General features: G+C 36.8%; 1 pseudogene; it reads right to left on the reverse strand.

Moving 5' to 3' along the window:
* Window positions 1–381: 381 nt before the first annotated feature.
* Window positions 382–4,432, reverse strand: LOC132020421 (7-methylguanosine phosphate-specific 5'-nucleotidase-like; annotated as a pseudogene).
* Window positions 4,433–9,867: the final 5,435 nt, after the last annotated feature.

Genomic DNA, 9,867 nt, shown 5'->3' on the forward strand with positions numbered 1-9,867 from the left:
TTGTTTTGTTTTGTTTTTGTTTTTCCTTTTAAAAAAATTTTTGTATCTGTTTTAACCATTCGATCTGTTTGAAGAAGAGCTTTCCATGTTTAAAAATTTGGGGAAAAAAGAATCCCTGGGCAACTGGTGCCTAGAATACCAACACCCTGTAGGTCTTGTGTTCATCTAATTGGCCCATCCACCTGGCAGGGGCTCCCACATGCCTCTGGAGAACACAACAGAAAGTGCTGGGAAAGGAAGGAGGGACATGGTTCAGCAGCTGCACCTCCTTGGACTCTTCTCTGTGTATACAAGAGAGGAATAGCACTCCCAGTAGGGCAGCCTCTAGGTGAAGCTCCTTTTTCTCCATGGCCTGCAGTGCCTGGTCCCAAGCCTGTATACTCAGGAGCCCTCCATCTCTATCTATTACCCATGATGCTGGATGTGCTATAGCAGCCTGTTCAGCATGTCCAGCATATGGTCCTTCTCTAGCACAATGTTCTAAGAGTCTGTATTATGCTTCTGCCACTCTTCCACTTTGTCATTTAAGGAACCAATCTTGAAAATTCCCTCCACACTGGGAACCCCATCAGCCATAGTGAGCTCCCTTATGGAATCTCCCAGCAGGAGGCTGTGGTTTTGCCCGGAAGCTGCTGGACTTAGCCAGAGTTCTCACAAACAGAGTTGTTCTTGTTAGTTATCTGTGCACATGAGCTGGCTCTTGAGTCTCTGTAGGAAGCTGTCTTTCTCAAAGTCTGTGTAATTAGACACAGTGTGGATAATGGGGTAGAACACTTTCATCTGTTGGATAATCTCCTCTGGGAGATTGGGATATCACCAAGGTCTGTGGAAAAGATGAAAAGGAAAAAGTTATGTTGGTAGAGATTATTGAGGAATGTCTTGTCTTGAATCCCTCCCTAAGCATTGCATTGGACACTCTAATCACTTGGGCTATCTGAAACTTCTCAATCATCTGCTGGCATGGACAATCATGTGCTTTGGTCCACCAGTCCCTTAGATGAAGTAACTTCTCTATGATGGTGCAGTGTGGGTCAATCTCAGCTGGATAATAGTGGTGAAGGAGCTGCTTAAGCTCATTCCAGTATTGCTCACCGCTGATGATCTTGCTGCTCTCTAGAATGTTGTAAGAAGTCCATCACTTCTTACAAGTCCATTCACTGCATGCAAACCTGCTCAAGTTCATGTCAAAATCAGAAATGACCTGTAAGTGGTCTCCTCCACCCCTGCAGTGGGTGCCAACAATCTCTTACCCCTGTCCAGACTGCCAACATCAGGACCCTGGTCTTCATCAGGATGTCACCTGTCCCAAGACCTGAGAAGCACTGATACCAGCTCTGCACTGGGCCCAGGGAGAGCTCAGGGCAGCTCAGCAGCTCTATGAGGCTGGGATACAAGGGTGGGAGGTGGATGAAGGGAACTCCAGCCTGGTTTAGGGTGCCTTCTGGCCAGGGTGGCATGGAAGGGACAGGTTGGGGCGAGGGGGAGGCTTGGAGAGCCTTGCGGATCTGGGCCTACCTCTGACATTTCATTCTGCCTCACCTCTCTGCCATGGCACTCCTGGCTCTCTTTTTGATTAGGTCTCATCCTTGGACCTTGTCTTCAGCCTTCACCGTCTAGTTGTGGCAAGAATGTTGCTAAATTTGTTAATAGAGAATCCTCTGTCTTTGATATCTGATCACCCTTGATATCTAATCAAATTCCTCATCCTCCATTTTTGATGTCTAAGCCCTTGGATTGCCTTCATCTTGTACAGATGGTCTTAAAGATACAGTCAGTTTAGCAAGAATAAACCTACCCTAGAAATCCCTTCATAAGTGATTTTCTACCCACCAACTCCTCCACCTGCTTGATGTCTATAAGTCCCCAGCTGTCTCTGCTATATTTACATTTGGGCCAAATCTCTCCCAGTTGTGATAGTCCTAACACCATTTGATATAGTTCTGAACGAGTCTTCCTTACTGTTTTAACAAGTAGCAGAATAATATTTTAACAGTGTTTTTTTATGTGTTCTAGATACTGTCCATAATCTATTGTGTATTTTGAAAATATTTTATCCAAGTCTATGCCTGGCATTCTCATTTTTTATAATTGTCTTCTGGAGTACAAAAGTTTTTAGTTCTATTGAAGTTACATTTTATTAATATTTCTTATATACTTCAAGCTCTTTGTTTCTTGTTAGAAATCTTTGCCTAACCCCAAGGTCACAAAGGTATTCTCTTTTTTATATATAGCTTCAGCTCTTACATATAGGTTTATGATAATTCTGCATTTAATTTTCACTTATGTTGTCAGGTAATGTTCAAGATTTTTTGTTTCCTTTTTTTAAATGGATATTTAGTTTCAGAATTTTTTAAAAAATATCTCTTTTATTTATTTGACAGACAGAGATCACAAGTAGGTAGAAAGGCAGGCAGAGAGAAAGAGTGGGGGGGAAGCAGGCTCTCTGCTGAGCCGAGAGTCTGATGCGGGACTCGATCCCAGGACCCTGAGATCATGACCTGAGCCGAAGGCAGAGGCTTTAACTCACTTAGCTATCCAGACACCCTAGTTTCAGCATTATTTATTGAAAAATTTTTCTTTCATGTTTGAAGTGCTTTAATGCCTATGTCAAAAATCAGGTAATTATATCAGTGTGGGTCTATTTTTGGACTTTATATTATTACTCCATTAATCTGTTTATCTTTACATTAGTACCATACCGTCTTGGTAATTGTAGCATTCTAATAAATGTTTTTTTTTTTAAGTTTTTGTTTAAATTCCAGTTAGTTAACACACAGTGTTATACTAGTTTCAGGTGTACTATATAGTGTTTCAACAACTGCATACATCAGTCAGTGCTCATCATGACAAGTGCCCTCCTTAGTCCCCATCACCTATTTCACACATCCCCTTCCCATCTACATTCTGGTAACCATCAGTTCATTCTTTACAGTTAAGAGTCTGTTTCTTGGTCTGCCTCTCTCTCTCTCTCTCTCTCTCTCTCTCTGTTCCCCTTGCTCCTTTGGTTTGTGTCTTAAATTTGAGCAAAATCATATAGTATTTGTCTTTCTCTGACTGACTTATTTCTAGTAAGATTTGATAGCAGGTACCGGAAGTTTTCCAAATTCTCTGTCTCTCTCTGTCTTCTGCTTATTCTAAGTTCATTGAATTTCCACAAAAATATTAAATCAGCTTGTCATATTTCCTAATTGTGATTGTGTTGAAACTATGGAGTTTCAATTTTGGAGAGATTTGACATCTTAGTAAAATTGAGTGCTCTGTTCTGTTAATGTGCTATATCCCTCTATTTAATTAGAACTTCTTTAATTCCTGTCAGGAATGTTTTAAGTTGTCTAGGTATATGTCTTATATAAATTTTGTTTAATCTATATTTAAGCATTTACTTTCTGATTCATCGTAAATAGTATTATTTAACTTCAATTTTTTTCCGATATATGATAATAAATGGATTTTTTGTTACCTGTGACTTTGCTAAACTCATCCTAATAGTTGGTTTGTAGATTTCTTATGCTTTTCTAGACAATAATATTGTCTGCATATAAAGAAGTTTTATATTTTTGTATATTTTTTTGTGGGTGTATGTGTGTTCATTGCCTTATTATACTGTCCTCCAGCACAAATACGAGTGGAGTAGATGGGAATGGACACTCTCACCTTGTCAGTCTTTAGGGTCCAAAGCAAAAGGAACAGTATTTCACTGTTAAGTAAGATGTTAAATGAAGATTTTCTGTTTGTGTCCTTTATCAGTTTATCACATTTTAACATGGATTTTTATGATGAATATGTAAATTTTCTCAAATGCTTTGGTGTAGGTAATAAGATAATCACGTTATTTTATATTATTATTATAATTATTGCAGTGTTTTATTTTTGAATATTAAGCCAATTTTGCATTCCTGGTATAATTTCACACTTTAGTTATGCTATATTATCTATTTTATATATTGCTACATTTAATTTGTTAATACTTTTTGAAGCATTTTTATATTTATGTCTATCATTTTCTTATTATGCCTTTTTTTCTGGTTCTCCTACCAGAGTAATGCTGTCCTCATTAAACAAACTGGGAGATGTTGGCTCCAGTTCTATTTTCTTAAAGAATGTCTATAGGTCTATATACCTTTTTCTTAAATATTTCACTTCAATTGTGAAGCAACCAGAGCTTGGAATTTTCTTTGGGAATATTTTTAACTATGAGTTAAATTTTTTAATAGTTGCAAGGCTTTATCACTACAGAAGTTTTTTTCTGCTTGTCTTTTCTATCAATTACTGAGGGAGGATTATTGAAATCTCAATTATTTGTTTGTTTTCTATGAATCCTATTAGATTTTAATTTTTTTCATCTCTGAAATTTCCATTTGAATCATTTTTAATCTTCCATTAAGAAATTTTTCTTCGTGATCTTTATATTTTCCTTTACATTCTTACGCATACTCATAATATTCTAATAGCTGCTTATTTATTTTATTATTTTATTGAAGTGTAATTAACATACAGTGTTATATTAGTTTCAGGTGTACAATATGATGATTCGGCAATTCTATGCATTTGTCAGTGATTATCAAGATGACAGTATTCTTAATCTTCTTTATCTATTTCACCCATCCTCATACTAACCCCCCTCTGGTACCTACTGGTTTGTTTTCTGTATTTAAGAGTCTGTTTTTTTGTTTGTCTGTTTTTTCCTTTTTTTAAATTTGTTTTGTTTTTTAAATTTCACATATGAAATGAAACTGCATGGTATTTGTCTTTTTCTAACTGTCTTATTTCACTTAGCATTATACTCTGTAGGTCCATCCATGCATTTGCAAATAGCAAGGCAATTCTTTTTTATGGCTAAGTAATATTCCAGCATATGCATATCTATCTATATATATTTATATCTATATCCAGCACATTTTCTTTATTCATCTGTGGATAGACACATGGGTTGCTTTCATATATTATCTTGTAATTACACTGTTTCTTCTTTTTGTGTCTGTTACTATTGATTACTTTTTCTCTTATTATTTCTCTTATTTCTGCTTCTTTGGTAAGTTTCTAGTGATTACCAGATATCATAAATTTATATGTTGAGTGCCAGAGTTTGTTTCATTCCACTAAGAAATGTTGAAATTTGTACTAGCATGCAGTTACTTGCATATAATATCAATTCTGTTAAGTTTACTTATTATTTTAAGTGTGGCATGTACATAGCTCTTGGGCTAACTTTCTCCACTATAATGATGACAGCCTTTTGAGGAGTTTGTCTAATGCCCCACATATGATGAGGTCTCATACTTTGGCTGAAGAAACACAAATTGTTCCCATCCTTGTGTTACTCTGAGAATTGTTCAGTTGATTATTTTATGGATGTTCTTTCCAAGCTTATGGAGATTCCAGATATTGACTTAAGTCAACACTCAAACACAGAGGATTCCTCAGCCAATGTCTGGAATTCTGTGTGTATATGTATGTGCATGTGCATGTATGTCCCTATTTTTTTTTCTCAAAATTGTTTTAATCCTTGTTATGTATAATACACCCTGATATTTTCAATTCTGTTTTCTGTTTTTTTTTAATTTATTTTTTTCAGTGATCCAAAATTCAATGTTTATGCACCACACCCAGTGCTCCATGCAATATGTGACCTTCTTATTTTCTAGTATTCTGTCTCGAAATTTCTAGCTGCCCCAGTTTCACTGAACTGTGTCTCTCTCTGCAACTCAACCAAACATCCCATCTCTATTTGGGTTCTCCCTCTCTGCCTTTCAGCCTGAAAACTACCTTTAGGAAGGAAGCTTGTCCACTTGTTTCTTTTCCTCCTGTGCTGTATGATGTCCAATGCCTATCCATTTTTTTTTTCATAATAGTTAAGCTTCTTTATTTACAAATTCTATTTTGTAATTCACATACTTGCTAAAATATATTTGTAATCCCAAAATTGTCATTAACAGTGTTTTTGTACCATTTGCAGCCATACATAGGATAGGGGAAAGTTTGAGCTGTCCAACATGCATTTTCCTGCTGAAGACCAAGAGTATGCTCTGCCTTCTTGTTTCAATTCTCACACTCATAGCAAGGGTTCTTTTCCTGGTCTGTTTGGTTCACATTTTTTTTTTTTTTTGCATTTGTCTGTGTGTGTGTGTGTGAATGAGTGGTTTGGATGGTGATTTCACTGCTTAAAATGGCCCTTGAGCATGGTGTTGAAACACTATCTAGTGTTTCTAGAAAGAGGAAGCCTGTGATGTGTCTTAGGGAGAAAATATATTGGTTAGATAAGCCTCATTCAGACAAGAGTTATACAGCTATTGACCATGAGTTCAAGGCTAATGAATCAAAGAATATATGAAATAAGGTATTTTGAAACAGAAACATACATAACACTAAATCTCCTACTGATGGGTTGATGAAACTGTTTGTAACCAGTGTCTCTGATCTAATTCCTTCTTCATTTAGAACATACAGATACATTCATCTCTGCCCTAAGTGAATATATACATATACATATATACATATATATCAGAAAAGTAAATTTTAAAGAAAAATATGCATTTAACATTTCAGACAAGACCTCTTTCTCTCTCCCCCCAACCAAATAATTAACACTAAGTAACTTCTTGATAACATGCAATCATTGTTTCTATTTCCAAATGTGCACTAGACATGTTGTTATATTACTAATTTCTTGACACATCAGTAATTAGATTCTAAACTGGGCACTTCTTGTATCTATTATCAAACTCAATAATGGTCACAATCTCCAGACATCCCTACATTAATAATTGCTTATATTTAGGTGTGTCTGTGTAACTGGAAGTTTGTCTACTTTGCCTTCTTGAGAACTGGGTCTTGTATTTACAAAACTATAGTTTTCTCCTAACATCTAGCAAAGAGCTACTCATTTAATGGGTAGTACTTATACACCCCCAACTCATTCATACATGTATACTGTGCCACATTCTTAAAAGGCCTGTAAAACTGATGTGTGTGTATGTATTTAAATCAGGGATAACCTTATATGCCTATAGAATACAGGTACAAAACATACTATTTTGTGAGAGGAACCCCTTCCACACAATCTGAAATCCTACTATTAATCATTCACCTATTTGAATTAGTTAAGTATGCTGTATAAAAAAAGTTAACTAACTAAATAGCTATTGATTATGTCCAGACTTTGCAACTTAGCAGTATAACAAATACAGTTTGTGGTAATTACACATTTTAATTTATAAGGAGGGCTCTGTGTTCAAAGAGTCAGTTTTTAAAATAAACCATTTAGAGGTAGGAGGGAAGATGGCAAGAGTAGGGGACCTCATTTCATCTGCTCCCTAGAGTTCGGCTAGATATCTGTCAAATAATTCTGAACACCTGTGAATTTAGGCTGAGATCTAGGGAAATAATGGTGCAACTCTATAAATAAGCAATCACTTTTTGCAAGGTAGGAGGTGCAGAGAAGTGAGTGAATCTAAGGGGATATATTGGAAGATATACAGCAGGTGGGAAGGAGCCTCTGGAAGACAGCTACCAGAAAGTATATACACCAGAGTGCAAAATCAGAACTTTTAGAAGTTTGCTTCTGTAAGGAATGACCCTCCCTGAAGGGTCCTCAGGTGGTGAAGTGGGGCAGAACCCTAGGTAGGACACTGTAGTCTCAGGATCCCCAGGGTCATGGAAAGAATGGGAGAGGCTGACTTGGCAGAGTTCCCCACTGGAGCAAGGAAACTGGCTACAATCAGCGAGGCCAAAAGTGGGCTCTCAGCTCAGTTGCCATCGTCAATGATCTACAGTACTATCCCAGGACCACTTTCTGAGCTGGTTTGCTGCAGAAGGCAGAAACTCAGTAATCCTCATGCTTCCCCAGGGAGGATCTGTGCAGTGTGCACTATAGGAGCCTGTAGGGTTTGGTGAACAGAAAAGTGATTGACTGCTGGGGCCCCTGGGTGGCTTAGTCATTAAGCCTCTGCCTTCAGCTCAGGTCATGATCCCAGGGTCCTGGGCTTGAACCTTGCATTGGGTTCTCTGCTTGGTAGGGAGCCTGCTTCCCCCTCTCTCTCTGCCTATCTCTCTGCCTACTTGTGATCTCTCTCTCTCTCTCTCTCTCTCTGTCAAATAAATAAATAAAAGCTTTAAAAAATGATTGGGGGGTGCCTAGGTGGCTCAGTGGGTTAAAACCTCTGCCTTTGGCTCAGATCATGATCCCAGGGTCCTAGGATCAAGCCCCACATCGGGCTTTCTGCTCAGCAGGGAGCCTCCCCACCAACCACCTACTTGTGATTTCTGTCTGTCAAATAAAAAAATAAAATCTTAAAAAAAAATGATTGACTGCTTTTCCCTGAGGATTCACTGAAGAGTTGGGGCCTCAATCTTTCATTTCCAGGGCTGGAGATCAGGGGGCTGCCATTTTAATTTTTTCTTTCTTTTATTTCTTTTCTTTTCTTTTCTTTTCTTTTCTTTTCTTTTCTTTTCTTTTCTTTTCAGATCCTCTAAAGCATCACAGAAATCCTTCAGTGGACAAAAGCTACATAGAGCAACCCAAAGCAGCTTACACTGAGCCTGGTTCCATGGAGGGGATAGTGCACTCCACCCAGACAAAGACACCTGAGAATCAGTGTAGCAGGTCTCTTTCCAGAAGACCAGCAAGAACATCAAGGTAATAACAATTTATGGATCACATAGAACTGAAAAGCTGCAGCACTAGGGGAAAAGAGTATATAGAAATAGAGGCTATTTCCTCCTGATTTTTTTGTCTTTCAATTTAAAATTTTCTTTTTCATTTTTTTCTTTTTAATTAGCTTCTTATTTTATCAACCCATTTTAAGTCTTTTCTTAATTTTAATTTTTACATTTACATTTTATAGATATATTCTTCATTTTTGGCTTCCTTTTATTGTGTTCACTTTTATTTTTGTGTACATATGAATTTTACTTTCTTTTTTTTTTTTTTTTTTTTTTTTTTTTTTTTTTTTTTTTTTTTTCAGAGAGAGATCTCAAGTAGGCAGAGAGGCAGGCAGAGAGAGAGAGGAGGAAGCAGGCTCCCTGCTGAGCAGAGAGCCCGATGCGGGACTCGATCCCAGGACTCTGAGATCATGACCTGAGCCGAAGGCAGCGGCTTAACCCACTGAGCCACCCAGGCACCCTGAATTTTACTTTCTTTACAATTTTGGGATCAAGGGTCTTCTAATAAAGACCAAAATACATCCAAAGCCAAGAGCATTATCCTGTTCTACCTGTTTAATTGTATTCTCTCTTCCCCCTCCTTTTTTTTTTCTTTTTTTGGTTTCTGTTCTCTTCTCATTTGTCTAGGGTATATTTCTCTGGGGTTGTGGTTAATTTATTTTATTCTTTTTTGTCCTCTCATTCATCTATTATTTCCTGGAGAAAATGACCAGAAGGAAGAATTCCCAGGAAAAAGAACAAGAGATAGTACTCACTGTCAGAAACATAATAAATATCAGTATTAGTAAAATTTCTGAGCTAGAATTCAGAACAACAATTATAAAGATACTATCTGAGCTTGAAAAAAAAAGCATAAAAGACATTAGAAAATCCCTTTCTGAAGAAATAAAAGAACTAAGATCTAATCAGGTTGAAATCAGAAAGGTTATAGCTAAGATGCAATCAACAATGGAGGTTCTTATTTCTAGGCTAAATGAGGCAGAAGAAAGAATAAGTAGATAAGGATAATTTTATTTATTTATATATTTATTATTTACTTATTTAGATAAGTTTTCCAAGGTAAAATTTTGGGGAACAAAGAAAATGAGCAGAAGAAAGATAAACAATTACTGGATCATAAGAGGAAGATTAAAAAAATCAGTGATATCATACTCAAAGAGTCTGTCCAACAAAAAGATTTAACAATTTTAAATATCTATGCCCCCA

Source organism: Mustela nigripes, chromosome 6, assembly GCF_022355385.1.
Source record: "Mustela nigripes isolate SB6536 chromosome 6, MUSNIG.SB6536, whole genome shotgun sequence".
In the NCBI taxonomy this organism is placed as follows: domain Eukaryota; kingdom Metazoa; phylum Chordata; class Mammalia; order Carnivora; family Mustelidae; genus Mustela; species Mustela nigripes.